This window comes from Hippocampus zosterae, chromosome 14 (assembly GCF_025434085.1).
Source record: "Hippocampus zosterae strain Florida chromosome 14, ASM2543408v3, whole genome shotgun sequence".
Lineage (NCBI taxonomy): Eukaryota > Metazoa > Chordata > Actinopteri > Syngnathiformes > Syngnathidae > Hippocampus > Hippocampus zosterae.
Genome location: NC_067464.1, coordinates 19616087 through 19638883, shown reverse-complemented (window position 1 = coordinate 19638883; position 22797 = coordinate 19616087). Strand labels below are relative to the sequence as shown.

General features: G+C 43.6%; 28 non-coding genes across 28 annotated transcripts; 7 read left to right on the top strand and 21 right to left on the bottom strand.

Annotated features, from left to right (window-relative positions):
- Positions 1 to 101: 101 nt before the first annotated feature.
- Positions 102 to 174, bottom strand: trnav-cac (transfer RNA valine (anticodon CAC)). Its single transcript has one exon. It is a non-coding gene; the product is annotated as a tRNA-Val (tRNA).
- A 96-nt stretch (positions 175 to 270) lies between these two features.
- trnad-guc (transfer RNA aspartic acid (anticodon GUC)) lies at positions 271 to 342 on the top strand. Its single transcript has one exon. It is a non-coding gene; the product is annotated as a tRNA-Asp (tRNA).
- Positions 343 to 1623: 1281 nt separating this feature from the next.
- trnav-aac (transfer RNA valine (anticodon AAC)) lies at positions 1624 to 1696 on the bottom strand. The gene has a single exon. It is a non-coding gene; the product is annotated as a tRNA-Val (tRNA).
- A 1017-nt stretch (positions 1697 to 2713) lies between these two features.
- trnav-aac (transfer RNA valine (anticodon AAC)) lies at positions 2714 to 2786 on the bottom strand. Its single transcript has one exon. It is a non-coding gene; the product is annotated as a tRNA-Val (tRNA).
- An 838-nt stretch (positions 2787 to 3624) lies between these two features.
- On the bottom strand, positions 3625 to 3697 carry trnav-aac (transfer RNA valine (anticodon AAC)). The gene has a single exon. It is a non-coding gene; the product is annotated as a tRNA-Val (tRNA).
- A 534-nt stretch (positions 3698 to 4231) lies between these two features.
- trnav-aac (transfer RNA valine (anticodon AAC)) lies at positions 4232 to 4304 on the bottom strand. Its single transcript has one exon. It is a non-coding gene; the product is annotated as a tRNA-Val (tRNA).
- A 1449-nt stretch (positions 4305 to 5753) lies between these two features.
- On the bottom strand, positions 5754 to 5826 carry trnav-aac (transfer RNA valine (anticodon AAC)). The gene has a single exon. It is a non-coding gene; the product is annotated as a tRNA-Val (tRNA).
- A 1017-nt stretch (positions 5827 to 6843) lies between these two features.
- trnav-aac (transfer RNA valine (anticodon AAC)) lies at positions 6844 to 6916 on the bottom strand. Its single transcript has one exon. It is a non-coding gene; the product is annotated as a tRNA-Val (tRNA).
- An 838-nt stretch (positions 6917 to 7754) lies between these two features.
- Positions 7755 to 7827, bottom strand: trnav-aac (transfer RNA valine (anticodon AAC)). The gene has a single exon. It is a non-coding gene; the product is annotated as a tRNA-Val (tRNA).
- Positions 7828 to 8361: 534 nt separating this feature from the next.
- On the bottom strand, positions 8362 to 8434 carry trnav-aac (transfer RNA valine (anticodon AAC)). Its single transcript has one exon. It is a non-coding gene; the product is annotated as a tRNA-Val (tRNA).
- Positions 8435 to 9445: 1011 nt separating this feature from the next.
- Positions 9446 to 9517, top strand: trnad-guc (transfer RNA aspartic acid (anticodon GUC)). The gene has a single exon. It is a non-coding gene; the product is annotated as a tRNA-Asp (tRNA).
- A 1235-nt stretch (positions 9518 to 10752) lies between these two features.
- trnav-cac (transfer RNA valine (anticodon CAC)) lies at positions 10753 to 10825 on the bottom strand. The gene has a single exon. It is a non-coding gene; the product is annotated as a tRNA-Val (tRNA).
- A 402-nt stretch (positions 10826 to 11227) lies between these two features.
- Positions 11228 to 11299, top strand: trnad-guc (transfer RNA aspartic acid (anticodon GUC)). The gene has a single exon. It is a non-coding gene; the product is annotated as a tRNA-Asp (tRNA).
- A 368-nt stretch (positions 11300 to 11667) lies between these two features.
- trnav-aac (transfer RNA valine (anticodon AAC)) lies at positions 11668 to 11740 on the bottom strand. Its single transcript has one exon. It is a non-coding gene; the product is annotated as a tRNA-Val (tRNA).
- A 794-nt stretch (positions 11741 to 12534) lies between these two features.
- trnav-cac (transfer RNA valine (anticodon CAC)) lies at positions 12535 to 12607 on the bottom strand. The gene has a single exon. It is a non-coding gene; the product is annotated as a tRNA-Val (tRNA).
- A 401-nt stretch (positions 12608 to 13008) lies between these two features.
- On the top strand, positions 13009 to 13080 carry trnad-guc (transfer RNA aspartic acid (anticodon GUC)). Its single transcript has one exon. It is a non-coding gene; the product is annotated as a tRNA-Asp (tRNA).
- A 670-nt stretch (positions 13081 to 13750) lies between these two features.
- On the bottom strand, positions 13751 to 13823 carry trnav-aac (transfer RNA valine (anticodon AAC)). Its single transcript has one exon. It is a non-coding gene; the product is annotated as a tRNA-Val (tRNA).
- A 96-nt stretch (positions 13824 to 13919) lies between these two features.
- trnad-guc (transfer RNA aspartic acid (anticodon GUC)) lies at positions 13920 to 13991 on the top strand. The gene has a single exon. It is a non-coding gene; the product is annotated as a tRNA-Asp (tRNA).
- A 1283-nt stretch (positions 13992 to 15274) lies between these two features.
- Positions 15275 to 15347, bottom strand: trnav-aac (transfer RNA valine (anticodon AAC)). Its single transcript has one exon. It is a non-coding gene; the product is annotated as a tRNA-Val (tRNA).
- A 794-nt stretch (positions 15348 to 16141) lies between these two features.
- trnav-cac (transfer RNA valine (anticodon CAC)) lies at positions 16142 to 16214 on the bottom strand. The gene has a single exon. It is a non-coding gene; the product is annotated as a tRNA-Val (tRNA).
- A 1146-nt stretch (positions 16215 to 17360) lies between these two features.
- On the bottom strand, positions 17361 to 17433 carry trnav-cac (transfer RNA valine (anticodon CAC)). Its single transcript has one exon. It is a non-coding gene; the product is annotated as a tRNA-Val (tRNA).
- A 1872-nt stretch (positions 17434 to 19305) lies between these two features.
- Positions 19306 to 19378, bottom strand: trnav-cac (transfer RNA valine (anticodon CAC)). Its single transcript has one exon. It is a non-coding gene; the product is annotated as a tRNA-Val (tRNA).
- Positions 19379 to 19474: 96 nt separating this feature from the next.
- On the top strand, positions 19475 to 19546 carry trnad-guc (transfer RNA aspartic acid (anticodon GUC)). The gene has a single exon. It is a non-coding gene; the product is annotated as a tRNA-Asp (tRNA).
- A 368-nt stretch (positions 19547 to 19914) lies between these two features.
- On the bottom strand, positions 19915 to 19987 carry trnav-cac (transfer RNA valine (anticodon CAC)). The gene has a single exon. It is a non-coding gene; the product is annotated as a tRNA-Val (tRNA).
- A 1019-nt stretch (positions 19988 to 21006) lies between these two features.
- trnav-aac (transfer RNA valine (anticodon AAC)) lies at positions 21007 to 21079 on the bottom strand. Its single transcript has one exon. It is a non-coding gene; the product is annotated as a tRNA-Val (tRNA).
- A 390-nt stretch (positions 21080 to 21469) lies between these two features.
- On the bottom strand, positions 21470 to 21542 carry trnav-aac (transfer RNA valine (anticodon AAC)). Its single transcript has one exon. It is a non-coding gene; the product is annotated as a tRNA-Val (tRNA).
- Positions 21543 to 21943: 401 nt separating this feature from the next.
- trnad-guc (transfer RNA aspartic acid (anticodon GUC)) lies at positions 21944 to 22015 on the top strand. Its single transcript has one exon. It is a non-coding gene; the product is annotated as a tRNA-Asp (tRNA).
- A 368-nt stretch (positions 22016 to 22383) lies between these two features.
- trnav-aac (transfer RNA valine (anticodon AAC)) lies at positions 22384 to 22456 on the bottom strand. The gene has a single exon. It is a non-coding gene; the product is annotated as a tRNA-Val (tRNA).
- Between the last annotated feature and the right edge of the window lie 341 nt (positions 22457 to 22797).

The following is a 22797-nucleotide window of genomic DNA, read 5'->3' as shown; positions in this document are numbered from 1 at the left end:
TCACGCAGAAGCCCAGGGTTAGATTCCCTGACGGGGAGTAGCTCTTATTTAATTGATTTTGTTGGTGCAGTTTTTTCAGCAAATCAGAAAGGAGTAAGGTTTGTTTCCACCCAGTTTCGAACTGGGGACCTTTCGTGTGTGAGACGAACGTGATAACCACTACACTATGGAAACAGATGACACAGGACTGTTTCATATGAAGAATTTCATGCCAGCTAACTGATAGCATGGCCTGTGTTTTGGCAGTTAAAGCTTCTTGAAAGACTCCATTCCTCGTTAGTATAGTGGACAGTATCTCCGCCTGTCACGCGGAAGACCAGGGTTCGATTCCCTGACGGGGAGTAGCTCTCATTTAAATGATTTTGGTGATGCAATTTATTACAGCAAATCAAAAAGGAGTCAGGATTTTTTCCAACAAGTTTCGAACAGGGGACCTGTCGTGTGTGAGACGAACGTGATAACCACTACACTATGGAAACAGATGACACAGGACTGTTTCATATGAAGAATTTCATGCCAGCTAACTGATAGCATGGCCTGTGTTTTGGCAGTTAAAGCTTCTTGAAAGACTGCATTCCTCGTTAGTATAGTGGACAGTAACTCCGCCTGTCACGCGGAAGACCAGGGCTCGATTCCCTGACGGGGAGTAGCTCTCATTTAAATGATTTTGGTGATGCAATTTATTACAGCAAATCAAAAAGGAGTCAGGATTTTTTCCACCAAGTTTCGAACAGGGGACCTTTCGTGTGTGAGACGAACGTGATAACCACTACACTATGGAAACAGATGACACAGGACTGTTTCATATGAAGAATTTCATGCCAGCTAACTGATAGCATGGCCTGTGTTTTGGCAGTTAAAGCTTCTTGAAAGACTCCATTTCTCGTTAGTATAGTGGACAGTATCTCCGCCTGTCACGCGGAAGACCAGGGTTCGATTCCCTGACGGGGAGTAGCTCTCATTTAAATGATTTTGGTGATGCAATTTATTACAGCAAATCAAAAAGGAGTCAGGATTTTTTCCACCAAGTTTCGAACAGGGGACGTTTCGTGTGTGAGACGAACGTGATAACCACTACACTATGGAAACAGATGACACAGGACTGTTTCATATGAAGAATTTCATGCCAGCTAACTGATAGCATGGCTGGTGTTTTGGCACGTAGAGCTTGAAAGACTGTGTTCCTCGTTAGTATAGTGGACAGTATCTCCGCCTGTCACGCAGAAGCCCAGGGTTCGATTCCCTGACGGGGAGTAGCTCTCATTTAAATGATTTTGGTGATGCAATTTATTACAGCAAATCAAGAAGGAGTCAGGATTTTTTCCACCAAGTTTCAAACAGGGGACATTTCGTGTGTGAGACGAACGTGATAACCACTACACTATGGAAACAGATGACACTGGACTGTTTCATATGAAGAATTTCATGCCAGCTAACTGATAGCATGGCTTGTGTTTTGGCTCGTAGAGCTTCATGATAGAACGTGTTCCTCGTTAGTATAGTGGACAGTATCTCCGCTTGTCACGCGGAAGACCAGGGTTCGATTCCCTGACGGGGAGTAGCTCTAATTTAAATGGTTTTTGTGCTGCAGTTTATTACAGCAAATCAAAAAGGAGTAGGGTTTGTTTCCACCCAGTTTCGAACTGGGGACCTTTCGTGTGTTAGACGAACGTGATAACCACTACACTATGGAAACACATGACACAGGCCTGTTTCATATGAAGAATTTCATGCCAGCTAACTGATAGCATGGCTTGTGTTTTGGCACGTAGAGCTTCTTGAAAGACCGTGTTCCTCGATAGTATAGTGGACAGTATCTCCGCCTGTCACGTGGAAGACCAGGGTTCGATTCCCTGACAGAGAGTTGCTCGAATTTAAATGATTTTGGTGATGCAGTTTATTACAGCAAATCAAAAAGGAGTAGGGATTGTTTCCATCCAGTTTCGAACTGGGGACCTTCGTGTGTGAGATAAACTTGATAACCACTACACTATGGAAACAGATCTCACAGCACTGTTTCATATGAAGAATGTCATGCTGACGGGGAATTACTCATTGATTTTGTTGGTGCAGTTTTTTCAGCAAATCAAAAAGGAGTAAGGTTTGTTTCCACCCAGTTTCGAACTGGGGACCTTTCGTGTGTTAGACGAACGAGATAACCACTACACTATGGAAACAGATGACACAGGACTGTTTCATATGAAGAATTTCATGCCAGCTAACTGATAGCATGGCTTGTGTTTTGGCTCGTAGAGCTTCTTGAAAGACCGTGTTCCTCGTTAGTATAGTGGACAGTATCTCCGCCCGTCACACGGAAGACCTGGGTTATATTCCCTGACGGGGAGTAGCTCTAATTGAAATGGTTTTTGTGATGCAGTTTATTACAGCAAATCAAAAAGGAGTAGGATTTGTTTCCACCCAGTTTCAAATAGGGGACCTTTCGTGTGTTAGACGAACGAGATAACCACTACACTATGGAAACAGATGACACAGGACTGTTTCATATGAAGAATTTCATGCCAGCTAACTGATAGCATGGCCTGTGTTTTGGCAGTTAAAGCTTCTTGAACGACTCCATTCCTCGTTAGTATCGTGGACAGTAACTCCGCCTGTCACGCAGAAGCCCAGGGTTAGATTCCCTGACGGGGAGTAGCTCTTATTTAAATGATTTTGTTGGTGCAGTTTTTTCATCAAATCAGAAAGGAGTAAGGTTTGTTTCCACCCAGTTTCGAACTGGGGACCTCTCGTGTGTTAGACGAACGTGATAACCACTACACTATGGAAACAGATGACACAGGACTGTTTCATATGAAGAATTTCATGCCAGCTAACTGATAGCATGGCTTGTGTTTTGGCTCGTAGAGCTTCATGATAGACCGTGTTCCTCGTTGGTATATTGGACAGTATCTCCGCCCGTCACGCGGAAGACCTGGTTTCGATTCCCTGACGGGGAGTAGCTCTAATTGAAATGGTTTTTGTGATGCAATTTATTACAGCAAATCAAAAAGGAGTAGGGTTTGTTTCCACCCAGTTTCGAACAGGGGACCTTTCGTGTGTGAGACGAACGTGATAACCACTACACTATGGAAACAGATGACACAGGACTGTTTCATATGAAGAATTTCATGCCAGCTAACTGATAGCATGGCTGGTGTTTTGGCACATAGAGCTTATTGAAAGACCGTGATCCTCGTTAGTATAGTGGACAGTATCTCCGCCTGTCACGCGGAAGACGGCGTTCAATTCCCTGACGGGGAGTAGCTCTAATTTAAATGGTTTTGGTGATGCAGTTTATTACAGCAAATCAAAAAGGAGTATGGATTGTTTCCACCCTGTTTTGAACTGGGGACCTTTCGTGTGTGAGACGAACATGATAACCACTACACTATGGAAACAGATGACACATGACTGTTTCATATGAAGGATGTCATTCCATCTAAGTGATAGCATGGCTGGTGTTTTGGCACGTAGAGCTTGAAAGACTGTGTTCCTCGGTAGTATAGTGGACAGTATCTCCGCCTGTCACGCAGAAGCCCAGGCTTAGATTCCCTGACAGAGAGTTGCTCTAATTTAAATGATTTTGGTGATGCAGTTTATTACAGCAAATCAAAAAGGAGTAAGGTTTGTTTCCACCCAGTTTCGAACTGGGGACCTTTCGTGTGTTAGACGAACGTGATAACCACTACACTATGGAAACAGATGACACAGGACTGTTTCATATGAAGAATTTCATGCCAGCTAACTGATAGCATGGCTTGTGTTTTGGCTCGTAGAGCTTCTTGAAAGACCATGTTCCTCGTTAGTATAGTGGACAGTATCTCCGCCCGTCACGCGGAAGACCTGGGTTCGATTCCCTGATGGGGAGTAGCTCTAATTGAAATGGTTTTTGTGATGCAGTTTATTACAGCAAATTAAAAAGGAGTATGGATTGTTTCCACCCTGTTTTGAACTGGGGACCTTTCGTGTGTGAGACGAACATGATAACCACTACACTATGGAAACAGATGACACAGGACTGTTTCATATGAAGGATGTCATTCCATCTAAGTGATAGCATGGCTGGTGTTTTGGCACGTAGAGCTTGAAAGACTGTGTTCCTCGGTAGTATAGTGGACAGTATCTCCGCCTGTCACGCAGAAGCCCAGGCTTAGATTCCCTGACAGAGAGTTGCTCTAATTTAAATGATTTTGGTGATGCAGTTTATTACAGCAAATCAAAAAGGAGTAAGGTTTGTTTCCACCCAGTTTCGAACTGGGGACCTTTCGTGTGTTAGACGAACGTGATAACCACTACACTATGGAAACAGATGACACAGGACTGTTTCATATGAAGAATTTCATGCCAGCTAACTGATAGCATGGCTTGTGTTTTGGCTCGTAGAGCTTCTTGAAAGACCATGTTCCTCGTTAGTATAGTGGACAGTATCTCCGCCCGTCACGCGGAAGACCTGGGTTCGATTCCCTGATGGGGAGTAGCTCTAATTGAAATGGTTTTTGTGATGCAGTTTATTACAGCAAATCAAAAAGGAGTAGGGTTTGTTTCCACCCAGTTTCAAATTGGGGACCTTTCGTGTGTGAGACGAACGTGATAACCACTACACTATGGAAACAGATGACACAGGACTGTTTCATATGAAGAATTTCATGCCAGCTAACTGATAGCATGGCCTGTGTTTTGGCAGTTAAAGCTTCTTGAAAGACTGCATTCCTCGTTAGTATAGTGGACAGTAACTCCGCCTGTCACGCGGAAGACCAGGGCTCGATTCCCTGACGGGGAGTAGCTCTCATTTAAATGATTTTGGTGATGCAATTTATTACAGCAAATCAAAAAGGAGTCAGGATTTTTTCCACCAAGTTTCGAACAGGGGACCTTTCGTGTGTGAGACGAACGTGATAACCACTACACTATGGAAACAGATGACACAGGACTGTTTCATATGAAGAATTTCATGCCAGCTAACTGATAGCATGGCCTGTGTTTTGGCAGTTAAAGCTTCTTGAAAGACTCCATTTCTCGTTAGTATAGTGGACAGTATCTCCGCCTGTCACGCGGAAGACCAGGGTTCGATTCCCTGACGGGGAGTAGCTCTCATTTAAATGATTTTGGTGATGCAATTTATTACAGCAAATCAAAAAGGAGTCAGGATTTTTTCCACCAAGTTTCGAACAGGGGACCTTTCGTGTGTGAGACGAACGTGATAACCACTACACTATGGAAACAGATGACACAGGACTGTTTCATATGAAGAATTTCATGCCAGCTAACTGATAGCATGGCTGGTGTTTTGGCACGTAGAGCTTGAAAGACTGTGTTCCTCGTTAGTATAGTGGACAGTATCTCCGCCTGTCACGCAGAAGCCCAGGGTTCGATTCCCTGACGGGGAGTAGCTCTCATTTAAATGATTTTGGTGATGCAATTTATTACAGCAAATCAAGAAGGAGTCAGGATTTTTTCCACCAAGTTTCAAACAGGGGACATTTCGTGTGTGAGACGAACGTGATAACCACTACACTATGGAAACAGATGACACTGGACTGTTTCATATGAAGAATTTCATGCCAGCTAACTGATAGCATGGCTTGTGTTTTGGCTCGTAGAGCTTCATGATAGAACGTGTTCCTCGTTAGTATAGTGGACAGTATCTCCGCTTGTCACGCGGAAGACCAGGGTTCGATTCCCTGACGGGGAGTAGCTCTAATTTAAATGGTTTTTGTGCTGCAGTTTATTACAGCAAATCAAAAAGGAGTAGGGTTTGTTTCCACCCAGTTTCGAACTGGGGACCTTTCGTGTGTTAGACGAAAGTGATAACCACTACACTATGGAAACACATGACACAGGCCTGTTTCATATGAAGAATTTCATGCCAGCTAACTGATAGCATGGCTTGTGTTTTGGCACGTAGAGCTTCTTGAAAGACCGTGTTCCTCGATAGTATAGTGGACAGTATCTCCGCCTGTCACGTGGAAGACCAGGGTTCGATTCCCTGACAGAGAGTTGCTCGAATTTAAATGATTTTGGTGATGCAGTTTATTACAGCAAATCAAAAAGGAGTAGGGATTGTTTCCATCCAGTTTCGAACTGGGGACCTTCGTGTGTGAGATAAACTTGATAACCACTACACTATGGAAACAGATCTCACAGCACTGTTTCATATGAAGAATGTCATGCTGACGGGGAATTACTCATTGATTTTGTTGGTGCAGTTTTTTCAGCAAATCAAAAAGGAGTAAGGTTTGTTTCCACCCAGTTTCGAACTGGGGACCTTTCGTGTGTTAGACGAACGAGATAACCACTACACTATGGAAACAGATGACACAGGACTGTTTCATATGAAGAATTTCATGCCAGCTAACTGATAGCATGGCTTGTGTTTTGGCTCGTAGAGCTTCTTGAAAGACCGTGTTCCTCGTTAGTATAGTGGACAGTATCTCCGCCCGTCACACGGAAGACCTGGGTTATATTCCCTGACGGGGAGTAGCTCTAATTGAAATGGTTTTTGTGATGCAGTTTATTACAGCAAATCAAAAAGGAGTAGGATTTGTTTCCACCCAGTTTCAAATAGGGGACCTTTCGTGTGTTAGACGAACGAGATAACCACTACACTATGGAAACAGATGACACAGGACTGTTTCATATGAAGAATTTCATGCCAGCTAACTGATAGCATGGCCTGTGTTTTGGCAGTTAAAGCTTCTTGAACGACTCCATTCCTCGTTAGTATCGTGGACAGTAACTCCGCCTGTCACGCAGAAGCCCAGGGTTAGATTCCCTGACGGGGAGTAGCTCTTATTTAAATGATTTTGTTGGTGCAGTTTTTTCATCAAATCAGAAAGGAGTAAGGTTTGTTTCCACCCAGTTTCGAACTGGGGACCTCTCGTGTGTTAGACGAACGTGATAACCACTACACTATGGAAACAGATGACACAGGACTGTTTCATATGAAGAATTTCATGCCAGCTAACTGATAGCATGGCTTGTGTTTTGGCTCGTAGAGCTTCATGATAGACCGTGTTCCTCGTTGGTATATTGGACAGTATCTCCGCCCGTCACGCGGAAGACCTGGTTTCGATTCCCTGACGGGGAGTAGCTCTAATTGAAATGGTTTTTGTGATGCAATTTATTACAGCAAATCAAAAAGGAGTAGGGTTTGTTTCCACCCAGTTTCGAACAGGGGACCTTTCGTGTGTGAGACGAACGTGATAACCACTACACTATGGAAACAGATGACACAGGACTGTTTCATATGAAGAATTTCATGCCAGCTAACTGATAGCATGGCTGGTGTTTTGGCACATAGAGCTTATTGAAAGACCGTGATCCTCGTTAGTATAGTGGACAGTATCTCCGCCTGTCACGCGGAAGACGGCGTTCAATTCCCTGACGGGGAGTAGCTCTAATTTAAATGGTTTTGGTGATGCAGTTTATTACAGCAAATCAAAAAGGAGTATGGATTGTTTCCACCCTGTTTTGAACTGGGGACCTTTCGTGTGTGAGACGAACATGATAACCACTACACTATGGAAACAGATGACACATGACTGTTTCATATGAAGGATGTCATTCCATCTAAGTGATAGCATGGCTGGTGTTTTGGCACGTAGAGCTTGAAAGACTGTGTTCCTCGGTAGTATAGTGGACAGTATCTCCGCCTGTCACGCAGAAGCCCAGGCTTAGATTCCCTGACAGAGAGTTGCTCTAATTTAAATGATTTTGGTGATGCAGTTTATTACAGCAAATCAAAAAGGAGTAAGGTTTGTTTCCACCCAGTTTCGAACTGGGGACCTTTCGTGTGTTAGACGAACGTGATAACCACTACACTATGGAAACAGATGACACAGGACTGTTTCATATGAAGAATTTCATGCCAGCTAACTGATAGCATGGCTTGTGTTTTGGCTCGTAGAGCTTCTTGAAAGACCATGTTCCTCGTTAGTATAGTGGACAGTATCTCCGCCCGTCACGCGGAAGACCTGGGTTCGATTCCCTGATGGGGAGTAGCTCTAATTGAAATGGTTTTTGTGATGCAGTTTATTACAGCAAATTAAAAAGGAGTATGGATTGTTTCCACCCTGTTTTGAACTGGGGACCTTTCGTGTGTGAGACGAACATGATAACCACTACACTATGGAAACAGATGACACAGGACTGTTTCATATGAAGGATGTCATTCCATCTAAGTGATAGCATGGCTGGTGTTTTGGCACGTAGAGCTTGAAAGACTGTGTTCCTCGGTAGTATAGTGGACAGTATCTCCGCCTGTCACGCAGAAGCCCAGGCTTAGATTCCCTGACAGAGAGTTGCTCTAATTTAAATGATTTTGGTGATGCAGTTTATTACAGCAAATCAAAAAGGAGTAAGGTTTGTTTCCACCCAGTTTCGAACTGGGGACCTTTCGTGTGTTAGACGAACGTGATAACCACTACACTATGGAAACAGATGACACAGGACTGTTTCATATGAAGAATTTCATGCCAGCTAACTGATAGCATGGCTTGTGTTTTGGCTCGTAGAGCTTCTTGAAAGACCATGTTCCTCGTTAGTATAGTGGACAGTATCTCCGCCCGTCACGCGGAAGACCTGGGTTCGATTCCCTGATGGGGAGTAGCTCTAATTGAAATGGTTTTTGTGATGCAGTTTATTACAGCAAATCAAAAAGGAGTAGGGTTTGTTTCCACCCAGTTTCAAATTGGGGACCTTTCGTGTGTGAGACGAACGTGATAACCACTACACTATGGAAACAGATGACACAGGACTGTTTCATATGAAGGATGTCATGCCAGCTAACTGATAGCATGGCCGGTGTTTTGGCAGTTAAAGGTTCTTGAAAGACTCCATTCCTCGTTAGTATAGTGGACAGTTTCTCCGCCTGTCACGCGGAAGACCAGGGTTAGATTCCTTGACAGAGAGTTGCTCTAATTTAAATGATTTTGGTGATGCAGTTTATTACAGCAAATCAAAAAGGAGTATGGATTATTTCCATCCAGTTTCGAACAGGGGACCTTTCGTGTGTGAGATGAACGTGATAACCACTACACTATGGAAACAGATGACAAAGGACTGTTTCATATGAAGAATTTCATGCCAGCTAACTGATAGCATGGCCTGTGTTTTGGCAGTTAAAGCTTCTTGAAAGACTCCATTCCTCGTTAGTATAGTGGACAGTAACTCCGCCTGTCACGCAGAAGACCAGGGTTAGATTCCCTGACGGGGAGTAGCTCTTATTTAAATGATTTTGTTGGTGCAGTTTTTTCAGCAAATCAGAAAGGAGTAAGGTTTGTTTCCACCCAGTTTCGAACTGGGGACCTTTCGTGTGTGAGACGAACGTGATAACAACTACACTATGGAAACAGATGACACTGTACTGTCTCATATGAAGAAGTTCATGCCAGCTAACTGATAGCATGGCTTGTGTTTTGGCCTCGTAGAGCTTCTTGAAAGACTGTGTTCCTCGTTAGTATAGTGGACAGTATCTCCGCCTGTCACGCGGAAGACCAGGGTTCGATTCCCTGACGGGGAGTATCTCTCATTTAAATGATTTTGGTGATGCAATTTATTACAGCAAATCAAAAAGGAGTCAGGATTTTTTCCACCAAGTTTCGAACAGGGGACCTTTCGTGTGTGAGACGAACGTGATAACCACTACACTATGGAAACAGATGACACAGGACTGTTTCATATGAAGAATTTCATGCCAGCTAACTGATAGCATGGCCTGTGTTCTGGCAGTTAAAGCTTCTTGAAAGACTCCATTCCTCGTTAGTATCGTGGACAGTAACTCCGCCTGTCACGCAGAAGCACAGGGTTAGATTCCCTGACAGGGAGTCGCTCTTATTTAAATGATTTTGTTGGTGCAGTTTTTTCAGCAAATCAGAAAGGAGTAAGGTTTGTTTCCACCCAGTTTCGAACTGGGGACCTCTCGTGTGTTAGACGAACGTGACAACCACTACACTATGGAAACAGATGTCACAGCACTGTTTCATATGAAGAATGTCATGCTGACGGGGAATTACTCAATGATTTTGTTGGTGCAGTTTTTTCAGCAAATCAAAAAGGAGTAAGGTTTGTTTCCACCTAGTTTCGAACTAAGTGATAGCATGGCTGGTGTTTTGGCACGTAGAGCTTGAAAGACTGCGTTCCTCGGTAGTATAGTGGACAGTATCTCCGCCTGTCACGCAGAAGCCCAGGGTTAGATTCCCTGACAGAGAGTTGCTCTAATTTAAATGATTTTGGTGATGCAGTTTATTACAGCAAATCAAAAAGGAGTAGGGATTGTTTCCATCCAGTTTCGAACTGGGGACCTTTCGTGTGTGAGACAAACGTGATAACCACTACACTATGGAAACAGATATCACAGCACTGTTTCATATGAAGAATGTCATGCTGACGGGGAATTACTCAATGATTTTGTTGGTGCAGTTTTTTCAGCAAATCAAAAAGGAGTAAGGTTTGTTTCCACCTAGTTTCGAACTGGGGACCGTTCGTGTGTTAGACGAACGTGATAACCACTACACTATGGAAACAGATGACACAGGACTGTTTTAATATGAAGAATTTCATGCCAGCAAACTGATAGCATGGCCTGTGTTTTGGCAGTTAAAGCTTCTTGAACGACTCCACTCCTCGTTAGTATAGTGGACAGTATCTCCGCCTGTCACGCAGATGCCCAGGGTTAGATTCCCTGACGGGGAGTAGCTCTTATTTAAATGATTTTGTTGGTGCAGTTTTTTCAGCAAATCAAAAAGGAGTAAGGTTTGTTTCCACCCAGTTTCGAACTGGGGACCTTTCGTGTGTGAAACGAACGTGATAACCACTACACTATGGAAACAGATGACACAGGACCGTTTCATATGAAGAATTTCATGCCAGCTAACTGATAGCATGGCTTGTGTTTTGGCTCGTAGAGCTTCTTGAAAGACCGTGTTCCTCGTTAGTATAGTGGACAGTATCTCCGCCCGTCACGCGGAAGACCTGGGTTCGATTCCCTGACGGGGAGTAGCTATAATTGAAATGGTTTTTGTGATGCAGTTTATTACAGCAAATCAAAAAGGAGTAGGGTTTGTTTCCACCCAGTTTCAAATTGGGGACCTTTCGTGTGTGAGACGAACGTGATAACCACTACACTATGGAAACAGATGACACAGGACTGTCTCATATGAAGAAGTTCATGCCAGCTAACTGATAGCATGGCTTGTGTTTTGGCCTCGTAGAGCTTCTTGAAAGACTGTGTTCCTCGTTAGTATAGTGGACAGTATCTCCGCCTGTCACGCGGAAGACCAGGGTTCGATTCCCTGACGGGGAGTATCTCTCATTTAAATGATTTTGGTGATGCAATTTATTACAGCAAATCAAAAAGGAGTCAGGATTTTTTCCACCAAGTTTCGAACAGGGGACCTTTCGTGTGTGAGACGAACGTGATAACCACTACACTATGGAAACAGATGACACAGGACTGTTTCATATGAAGAATTTCATGCCAGCTAACTGATAGCATGGCCTGTGTTCTGGCAGTTAAAGCTTCTTGAAAGACTCCATTCCTCGTTAGTATCGTGGACAGTAACTCCGCCTGTCACGCAGAAGCACAGGGTTAGATTCCCTGACAGGGAGTCGCTCTTATTTAAATGATTTTGTTGGTGCAGTTTTTTCAGCAAATCAGAAAGGAGTAAGGTTTGTTTCCACCCAGTTTCGAACTGGGGACCTCTCGTGTGTTAGACGAACGTGATAACCACTACACTATGGAAACAGATGTCACAGCACTGTTTCATATGAAGAATGTCATGCTGACGGGGAATTACTCAATGATTTTGTTGGTGCAGTTTTTTCAGCAAATCAAAAAGGAGTAAGGTTTGTTTCCACCTAGTTTCGAACTAAGTGATAGCATGGCTGGTGTTTTGGCACGTAGAGCTTGAAAGACTGCGTTCCTCGGTAGTATAGTGGACAGTATCTCCGCCTGTCACGCAGAAGCCCAGGGTTAGATTCCCTGACAGAGAGTTGCTCTAATTTAAATGATTTTGGTGATGCAGTTTATTACAGCAAATCAAAAAGGAGTAGGGATTGTTTCCATCCAGTTTCGAACTGGGGACCTTTCGTGTGTGAGACAAACGTGATAACCACTACACTATGGAAACAGATATCACAGCACTGTTTCATATGAAGAATGTCATGCTGACGGGGAATTACTCAATGATTTTGTTGGTGCAGTTTTTTCAGCAAATCAAAAAGGAGTAAGGTTTGTTTCCACCTAGTTTCGAACTGGGGACCGTTCGTGTGTTAGACGAACGTGATAACCACTACACTATGGAAACAGATGACACAGGACTGTTTTAATATGAAGAATTTCATGCCAGCAAACTGATAGCATGGCCTGTGTTTTGGCAGTTAAAGCTTCTTGAACGACTCCACTCCTCGTTAGTATAGTGGACAGTATCTCCGCCTGTCACGCAGATGCCCAGGGTTAGATTCCCTGACGGGGAGTAGCTCTTATTTAAATGATTTTGTTGGTGCAGTTTTTTCAGCAAATCAAAAAGGAGTAAGGTTTGTTTCCACCCAGTTTCGAACTGGGGACCTTTCGTGTGTGAAACGAACGTGATAACCACTACACTATGGAAACAGATGACACAGGACCGTTTCATATGAAGAATTTCATGCCAGCTAACTGATAGCATGGCTTGTGTTTTGGCTCGTAGAGCTTCTTGAAAGACTGTGTTCCTCGTTAGTATAGTGGACAGTATCTCCGCCCGTCACGCGGAAGACCTGGGTTCGATTCCCTGACGGGGAGTAGCTATAATTGAAATGGTTTTTGTGATGCAGTTTATTACAGCAAATCAAAAAGGAGTAGGGTTTGTTTCCACCCAGTTTCAAATTGGGGACCTTTCGTGTGTGAGACGAACGTGATAACCACTACACTATGGAAACAGATGACACAGGACTGTTTCATATGAAGAATTTCATGCCAGCTAACTGATAGCATGGCCTGTGTTTTGGCAGTTAAAGCTTCTTGAAAGACTCCATTCCTCGTTAGTATAGTGGACAGTATCTCCGCCTGTCACGCGGAAGACCAGGGTTCGATTCCCTGACGGGGAGTAGCTCTCATTTAAATGATTTTGGTGATGCAATTTATTACAGCAAATCAAAAAGGAGTCAGGATTTTTTCCACCAAGTTTCGAACAGGGGACATTTCGTGTGTGAGACGAACGTGATAACCACTACACTATGGAAACAGATGACACAGGACTGTTTCTTATGAAGAATTTCATGCCAGCTAACTGATAGCATGGCTGGTGTTTTGGCACATAGAGCTTATTGAAAGACCGTGATCCTCGTTAGTATAGTGGACAGTATCTCCGCCTGTCACGCGGAAGACGGCGTTCAATTCCCTGACGGGGAGTAGCTCTAATTTAAATGGTTTTGGTGATGCAGTTTATTACAGCAAATCAAAAAGGAGTATGGATTGTTTCCACCCTGTTTTGAACTGGGGACCTTTCGTGTGTGAGACGAACATGATAACCACTACACTATGGAAACAGATGACACAGGACTGTTTCATATGAAGGATGTCATTCCATCTAAGTGATAGCATGGCTGGTGTTTTGGCACGTAGAGCTTGAAAGACTGTGTTCCTCGGTAGTATAGTGGACAGTATCTCCGCCTGTCACGCAGAAGCCCAGGCTTAGATTCCCTGACAGAGAGTTGCTCTAATTTAAATGATTTTGGTGATGCAGTTTATTACAGCAAATCAAAAAGGAGTAAGGTTTGTTTCCACCCAGTTTCGAACTGGGGACCTTTCGTGTGTTAGACGAACGTGATAACCACTACACTATGGAAACAGATGACACAGGACTGTTTCATATGAAGAATTTCATGCCAGCTAACTGATAGCATGGCTTGTGTTTTGGCTCGTAGAGCTTCTGGAAAGACCATGTTCCTCGTTAGTATAGTGGACAGTATCTCCGCCTGTCACGCGGAAGACCAGGGTTCGATTCCCTGATGGGGAGTAGCTCTAATTGAAATGGTTTTTGTGATGCAGTTTATTACAGCAAATCAAAAAGGAGTAGGGTTTGTTTCCACCCAGTTTCAAATTGGGGACCTTTCGTGTGTGAAACGAACGTGATAACCACTACACTATGGAAACAGATGACACAGGACTGTTTCATATGAAGGATGTCATGCCAGCTAACTGATAGCATGGCCGGTGTTTTGGCAGTTAAAGGTTCTTGAAAGACTCCATTCCTCGTTAGTATAGTGGACAGTTTCTCCGCCTGTCACGCGGAAGACCAGGGTTAGATTCCTTGACAGAGAGTTGCTCTAATTTAAATGATTTTGGTGATGCAGTTTATTACAGCAAATCAAAAAGGAGTATGGATTATTTCCATCCAGTTTCGAACAGGGGACCTTTCGTGTGTGAGATGAACGTGATAACCACTACACTATGGAAACAGATGACAAAGGACTGTTTCATATGAAGAATTTCATGCCAGCTAACTGATAGCATGGCCTGTGTTTTGGCAGTTAAAGCTTCTTGAAAGACTCCATTCCTCGTTAGTATAGTGGACAGTAACTCCGCCTGTCACGCAGAAGACCAGGGTTAGATTCCCTGACGGGGAGTAGCTCTTATTTAAATTATTTTGTTGGTGCAGTTTTTTCAGCAAATCAGAAAGGAGTAAGGTTTGTTTCCACCCAGTTTCGAACTGGGGACCTTTCGTGTGTGAGACGAACGTGATAACAACTACACTATGGAAACAGATGACACTGTACTGTCTCATATGAAGAAGTTCATGCCAGCTAACTGATAGCATGGCTTGTGTTTTGGCCTCGTAGAGCTTCTTGAAAGACTGTGTTCCTCGTTAGTATAGTGGACAGTATCTCCGCCTGTCACGCGGAACACCAGGGTTCGATTCCCTGACGGGGAGTATCTCTCATTTAAATGATTTTGGTGATGCAATTTATTACAGCAAATCAAAAAGGAGTCAGGATTTTTTCCACCAAGTTTCGAACAGGGGACCTTTCGTGTGTGAGACGAACGTGATAACCACTACACTATGGAAACAGATGACACAGGACTGTTTCATATGAAGAATTTCATGCCAGCTAACTGATAGCATGGCCTGTGTTCTGGCAGTTAAAGCTTCTTGAAAGACTCCATTCCTCGTTAGTATCGTGGACAGTAACTCCGCCTGTCACGCAGAAGGACAGGGTTAGATTCCCTGACAGGGAGTCGCTCTTATTTAAATGATTTTGTTGGTGCAGTTTTTTCAGCAAATCAGAAAGGAGTAAGGTTTGTTTCCACCCAGTTTCGAACTGGGGACCTCTCGTGTGTTAGACGAACGTGATAACCACTACACTATGGAAACAGATGTCACAGCACTGTTTCATATGAAGAATGTCATGCTGACGGGGAATTACTCAATGATTTTGTTGGTGCAGTTTTTTCAGCAAATCAAAAAGGAGTAAGGTTTGTTTCCACCTAGTTTCGAACTAAGTGATAGCATGGCTGGTGTTTTGGCACGTAGAGCTTGAAAGACTGCGTTCCTCGGTAGTATAGTGGACAGTATCTCCGCCTGTCACGCAGAAGCCCAGGGTTAGATTCCCTGACAGAGAGTTGCTCTAATTTAAATGATTTTGGTGATGCAGTTTATTACAGCAAATCAAAAAGGAGTAGGGATTGTTTCCATCCAGTTTCGAACTGGGGACCTTTCGTGTGTGAGACAAACGTGATAACCACTACACTATGGAAACAGATATCACAGCACTGTTTCATATGAAGAATGTCATGCTGACGGGGAATTACTCAATGATTTTGTTGGTGCAGTTTTTTCAGCAAATCAAAAAGGAGTAAGGTTTGTTTCCACCTAGTTTCGAACTGGGGACCGTTCGTGTGTTAGACGAACGTGATAACCACTACACTATGGAAACAGATGACACAGGACTGTTTTAATATGAAGAATTTCATGCCAGCAAACTGATAGCATGGCCTGTGTTTTGGCAGTTAAAGCTTCTTGAACGACTCCACTCCTCGTTAGTATAGTGGACAGTATCTCCGCCTGTCACGCAGATGCCCAGGGTTAGATTCCCTGACGGGGAGTAGCTCTTATTTAAATGATTTTGTTGGTGCAGTTTTTTCAGCAAATCAAAAAGGAGTAAGGTTTGTTTCCACCCAGTTTCGAACTGGGGACCTTTCGTGTGTGAAACGAACGTGATAACCACTACACTATGGAAACAGATGACACAGGACCGTTTCATATGAAGAATTTCATGCCAGCTAACTGATAGCATGGCTTGTGTTTTGGCTCGTAGAGCTTCTTGAAAGCCCGTGTTCCTCGTTAGTATAGTGGACAGTATCTCCGCCCGTCACGCGGAAGACCTGGGTTCGATTCCCTGACGGGGAGTAGCTATAATTGAAATGGTTTTTGTGATGCAGTTTATTACAGCAAATCAAAAAGGAGTAGGGTTTGTTTCCACCCAGTTTCAAATTGGGGACCTTTCGTGTGTGAGACGAACGTGATAACCACTACACTATGGAAACAGATGACACAGGACTGTTTCATATGAAGAATTTCATGCCAGCTAACTGATAGCATGGCCTGTGTTTTGGCAGTTAAAGCTTCTTGAAAGACTCCATTCCTCGTTAGTATAGTGGACAGTATCTCCGCCTGTCACGCGGAAGACCAGGGTTGGATTCCCTGACGGGGAGTAGCTCTCATTTAAATGATTTTGGTGATGCAATTTATTACAGCAAATCAAAAAGGAGTCAGGATTTTTTCCACCAAGTTTCGAACAGGGGACATTTCGTGTGTGAGACGAACGTGATAACCACTACACTATGGAAACAGATGACACTGGACTGTTTCATATGAAGAATTTCATGCCAGCTAACTGATAGCATGGCTTGTGTTTTGGCTCGTAGAGCTTCTTGAAAGACCGTGTTCCTCGTTAGTATAGTGGACATAATCTCCGCCTGTCACGCGGAAGACCAGGGTTCGATTCCCTGACGGGGAGTAGCTCTCATTTAAATGATTTTGGTGATGCAATTTATTACAGCAAATCAAAAAGGAGTCAGGATTTTTTCCACCAAGTTTCGAACAGGGGACCTTTCGTGTGTGAGACGAACGTGATAACAACTACACTATGGAAACAGATGACACAGGACTGTTTCATATGAAGAATTTCATGCCAGCTAACTGATAGCATGGCCTGTGTTTTGGCAGTTAAAGCTTCTTGAAAGACTCCATTCCTCGTTATTATAGTGGACAGTAACTCCGCCTGTCACGCAGAAGCCCAGGGTTAGATTCCCTGACGGGGAGTAGCTCTTATTTAAATGATTTTGTTGGTGCAGTTTTTTCAGCAAATCAGAAAGGAGAAAGGTTTGTTTCCACCCAGTTTCGAACTGGGGACCTTTCGTGTGTGAGACGAACGTGATAACCACTACACTATGGAAACAGATGACACAGGACTGTTTCATATGAAGAATTTCATGCCAGCTAACTGATAGCATGGCTTGTGTTTTGGCTCGTAGAGCTTCATGATAGACCGTGTTCCTCGTTAGTATAGTGGACAGTATCTCCGCTTGTCACGCGGAAGACCAGGGTTCGATTCCCTGACGGGGAGTAGCTCTAATTTAAATGGTTTTTGTGATGCAGTTTATTACAGCAAATCAAAAAGGAGTAGGGTTTGTTTCCACCCAGTTTCGAACTGGGGACCTTTCGTGTGTTAGACGAACGTGATAACCAATACACTATGGAAACACATGACACAGGCCTGTTTCATATGAAGAATTTCATGCCAGCTAACTGATAGCATGGCCTGTGTTCTGGCAGTTAAAGCTTCTTGAAAGACTCCATTCCTCGTTAGTATCGTGGACAGTAACTCCGCCTGTCACGCAGAAGCACAGGGTTAGATTCCCTGACAGGGAGTCGCTCTTATTTAAATGATTTTGTTGGTGCAGTTTTTTCAGCAAATCAGAAAGGAGTAAGGTTTGTTTCCACCCAGTTTCGAACTGGGGACCTCTCGTGTGTTAGACGAACGTGATAACCACTACACTATGGAAATTATTTTTAAGATCCTCCTCTTTGTTTTCAAATCTCTGAATAATCTCGCGCCACCTTACCTCTCTGAGCTCATACGCCCCTACACCCCTGCCCGGCGCCTCAGGTCTGTGGACCAGTCTTTGCTAGACGTACCAAGAACTAAACTGAGGCTCAGAGGGGATCGAGCCTTTTCTGTTGCTGGTCCATCTCTCTGGAATGACCTCCCACTGAACATTCGGCAAGCCTCCTCGCTGCCCATCTTTAAAGCCCTCCTCAAAACTCACTTGTATTCTTTGGCGTTTGACTCAGCATGACTTAGATTTGCTATTGGTTTTACTGCTTGGTGCTTTCTACCGCCTTATTACTTATTACTTATTACTGATTCGTCTGTTTATTGTATATGTTAAATCGCTCCATGTACAGCACTTTGTATGCAGCGATGGCTGTTTGAAAGTGCTCTATAAATACTGTTGACTTGACTTGACTTGTTGAAACAGATGTCACAGCACTGTTTCATATGAAGAATGTCATGCTGACGGGGAATTACTCAATGATTTTGTTGGTGCAGTTTTTTCAGCAAATCAAAAAGGAGTAAGGTTTGTTTCCACCTAGTTTCGAACTAAGTGATAGCATGGCTGGTGTTTTGGCACGTAGAGCTTGAAAGACTGCGTTCCTCGGTAGTATAGTGGACAGTATCTCCGCCTGTCACGCAGAAGCCCAGGGTTAGATTCCCTGACAGAGAGTTGCTCTAATTTTAATGATTTTGGTGATGCAGTTTATTACAGCAAATCAAAAAGGAGTAGGGATTGTTTCCATCCAGTTTCAAACTGGGGACCTTTCGTGTGTGAGACAAACGTGATAACCACTACACTATGGAAACAGATATCACAGCACTGTTTCATATGAAGAATGTCATGCTGACGGGGAATTACTCAATGATTTTGTTGGTGCAGTTTTTTCAGCAAATCAAAAAGGAGTAAGGTTTGTTTCCACCTAGTTTCGAACTGGGGACCGTTCGTGTGTTAGACGAACGTGATAACCACTACACTATGGAAACAGATGACACAGTACTGTTTTAATATGAAGAATTTCATGCCAGCAAACTGATAGCATGGCCTGTGTTTTGTTAAAGCTTCTTGAACGACTCCACTCCTCGTTAGTATAGTGGACAGTATCTCCGCCTGTCACGCAGATGCCCAGGGTTAGATTCCCTGACGGGGAGTAGCTCTTATTTAAATGATTTTGTTGGTGCAGTTTTTTCAGCAAATCAAAAAGGAGTAAGGTTTGTTTCCACCCAGTTTCGAACTGGGGACCTTTCGTGTGTGAAACGAACGTGATAACCACTACACTATGGAAACAGATGACACAGGACCGTTTCATATGAAGAATTTCATGCCAGCTAACTGATAGCATGGCTTGTGTTTTGGCTCGTAGAGCTTCTTGAAAGACTGTGTTCCTCGTTAGTATAGTGGACAGTATCTCCGCCTGTCACGCGGAAGACCAGGGTTCGATTCCCTGATGGGGAGTAGCTCTAACTTAAATGATTTTGGTGATGCAATTTATTACAGCAAATCAAAAAGGAGTATGGATTATTTCCACCCAGTTTTGAACTGGGGACCTTTCGTGTGTGAGACGAAGGTGATAACCACTACACTATGGAAACAGATGACACAGGACTGTTTCATATGAAGAATTTCATGCCAGCTAACTGATAGCATGGCCTGTGTTTTGGCAGTTAAAGCTTCTTGAAAGACTCCATTCCTCGTTAGTATCGTGGACAGTAACTCCGCCTGTCACGCAGAAGCCCAGGGTTAGATTCCCTGACGGGGAGTAGCTCTTATTTAAATGATTTTGTTGGTGCAGTTTTTTCAGCAAATCAAAAAGGAGTAAGGTTTGTTTCCACCCAGTTTCGAACTGGGGACCTTTCGTGTGTGAAACGAACGTGATAACCACTACACTATGGAAACAGATGACACAGGACCGTTTCATATGAAGAATTTCATGCCAGCTAACTGATAGCATGGCTTGTGTTTTGGCTCGTAGAGCTTCTTGAAAGACCGTGTTCCTCGTTAGTATAGTGGACAGTATCTCCGCCCGTCACGCGGAAGACCTGGGTTCGATTCCCTGACGGGGAGTAGCTATAATTGAAATGGTTTTTGTGATGCAGTTTATTACAGCAAATCAAAAAGGAGTAGGGTTTGTTTCCACCCAGTTTCAAATTGGGGACCTTTCGTGTGTGAGACGAACGTGATAACCTCTACACTATGGAAACAGATGACACAGGACTGTTTCATATGAAGAATTTCATGCCAGCTAACTGATAGCATGGCCTGTGTTTTGGCAGTTAAAGCTTCTTGAAAGACTCCATTCCTCGTTAGTATAGTGGACAGTATCTCCGCCTGTCACTCGGAAGACCAGGGTTCGATTCCCTGACGGGGAGTAGCTCTCATTTAAATGATTTTGGTGATGCAATTTATTACAGCAAATCAAAAAGGAGTCAGGATTTTTTCCACCAAGTTTCGAACAGGGGACCTTTCGTGTGTGAGACGAACGTGATAACAACTACACTATGGAAACAGATGACACAGGACTGTTTCATATGAAGAATGTCATGCTGACGGGGATTTACTCAATGATTTTGTTGGTGCAGTTTTTTCAGCAAATCAAAAAGGAGTAAGGTTTGTTTCCACCTAGTTTCGAACTGGGGACCGTTCGTGTGTTAGACGAACGTGATAACCACTACACTATGGAAACAGATGACACAGGACTGTTTCATATGAAGAATTTCATGCCAGCTAACTGATAGCATGGCTTGTGTTTTGGCTCGTAGAGCTTCATGATAGACCGTGTTCCTCGTTAGTATAGTGGACAGTATCTCCGCTTGTCACGCGGAAGACCAGGGTTCGATTCCCTGACGGGGAGTAGCTCTAATTTAAATGGTTTTTGTGATGCAGTTTATTACAGCAAATCAAAAAGGAGTAGGGTTTGTTTCCACCCAGTTTCGAACTGGGGACCTTTCGTGTGTTAGACGAACGTGATAACCACTACACTATGGAAACACATGACACAGGCCTGTTTCATATGAAGAATTTCATGCCAGCTAACTGATAGCATGGCTTGTGTTTTGGCACGTAGAGCTTCTTGAAAGACCGTGTTCCTCGTTAGTATAGTGGACAGTATCTCCGCCTGTCACGTGGAAGACCAGGGTTCGATTCCCTGACGGGGAGTAGCTCTTATCTAAATTATTTTGGTGATGCAGTTTATTACAGCAAATCAAAAAGGAGTCAGGGTTGTTTTTTCCTCTCGTGTGTGAGACGAACGTGATAACCACTACACTATGGAAACGGATGACACAGGACTGTTTCATATGAAGAATGTCATGCTGACGGGGAATTACTCAATGATTCTGTTGGTGCAGTTTTTTCAGCAAATCAAAAAGGAGTAAGGTTTGTTTCCACCCAGTTTCGAACTGGGGACCTTTCGTGTGTTAGACGAACGTGAAAACCACTACACTATGGAAACAGATGACACAGGACTGTTTCATATGAAGAATTTCATGCCAGCTAACTGATAGCATGGCCTGTGTTTTGGCAGTTAAAGCTTCTTGAAAGACTCCATTCCTCGTTAGTATAGTGGACAGTATCTCCGCCTGTCACGCAGAAGCCCAGGGTTAGATTCCCTGACGGGGAGTAGCTCTTATTTAAATGATTTTGTTGGTGCAGTTTTTTCAGCAAATCAGAAAGGAGTAAGGTTTGTTTCCACCCAGTTTCGAACTGGGGACCTTTCGTGTGTGAGACGAACGTGATAACAACTACACTATGGAAACAGATGACACTGTACTGTCTCATATGAAGAATTTCATGCCAGCTAACTGATAGCATGGCTTGTGTTTTGGCCTCGTAGAGCTTATTGAAAGACTGTGTTCCTCGTTAGTATAGTGGACAGTATCTCCGCCTGTCACGCGGAAGACCAGGGTTCGATTCCCTGACGGGGAGTAGCTCTCATTTAAATGATTTTGGTGATGCAATTTATTACAGCAAATCAAAAAGGAGTCAGGATTTTTTCCACCAAGTTTCGAACAGGGGACCTTTCATGTGTGAGACGAACGTGATAACCACTACACTATGGAAACAGATGACACAGGACTGTTTCATATGAAGAATTTCATGCCAGCTAACTGATAGCATGGCCTGTGTTCTGGCAGTTAAAGCTTCTTGAAAGACTCCATTCCTCGTTAGTATCGTGGACAGTAACTCCGCCTGTCACGCAGAAGCACAGGGTTAGATTCCCTGACAGGGAGTCGCTCTTATTTAAATGATTGTGTTGGTGCAGTTTTTTCAGCAAATCAGAAAGGAGTAAGGTTTGTTTCCACCCAGTTTCGAACTGGGGACCTCTCGTGTGTTAGACGAACGTGATAACCACTACACTATGGAAACAGATGTCACAGCACTGTTTCATATGAAGAATGTCATGCTGACGGGGAATTACTCAATGATTTTGTTGGTGCAGTTTTTTCAGCAAATCAAAAAGGAGTAAGGTTTGTTTCCACCTAGTTTCGAACTAAGTGATAGCATGGCTGGTGTTTTGGCACGTAGAGCTTGAAAGACTGCGTTCCTCGGTAGTATAGTGGACAGTATCTCCGCCTGTCACGCAGAAGCCCAGGGTTAGATTCCCTGACAGAGAGTTGCTCTAATTTTAATGATTTTGGTGATGCAGTTTATTACAGCAAATCAAAAAGGAGTAGGGATTGTTTCCATCCAGTTTCGAACTGGGGACC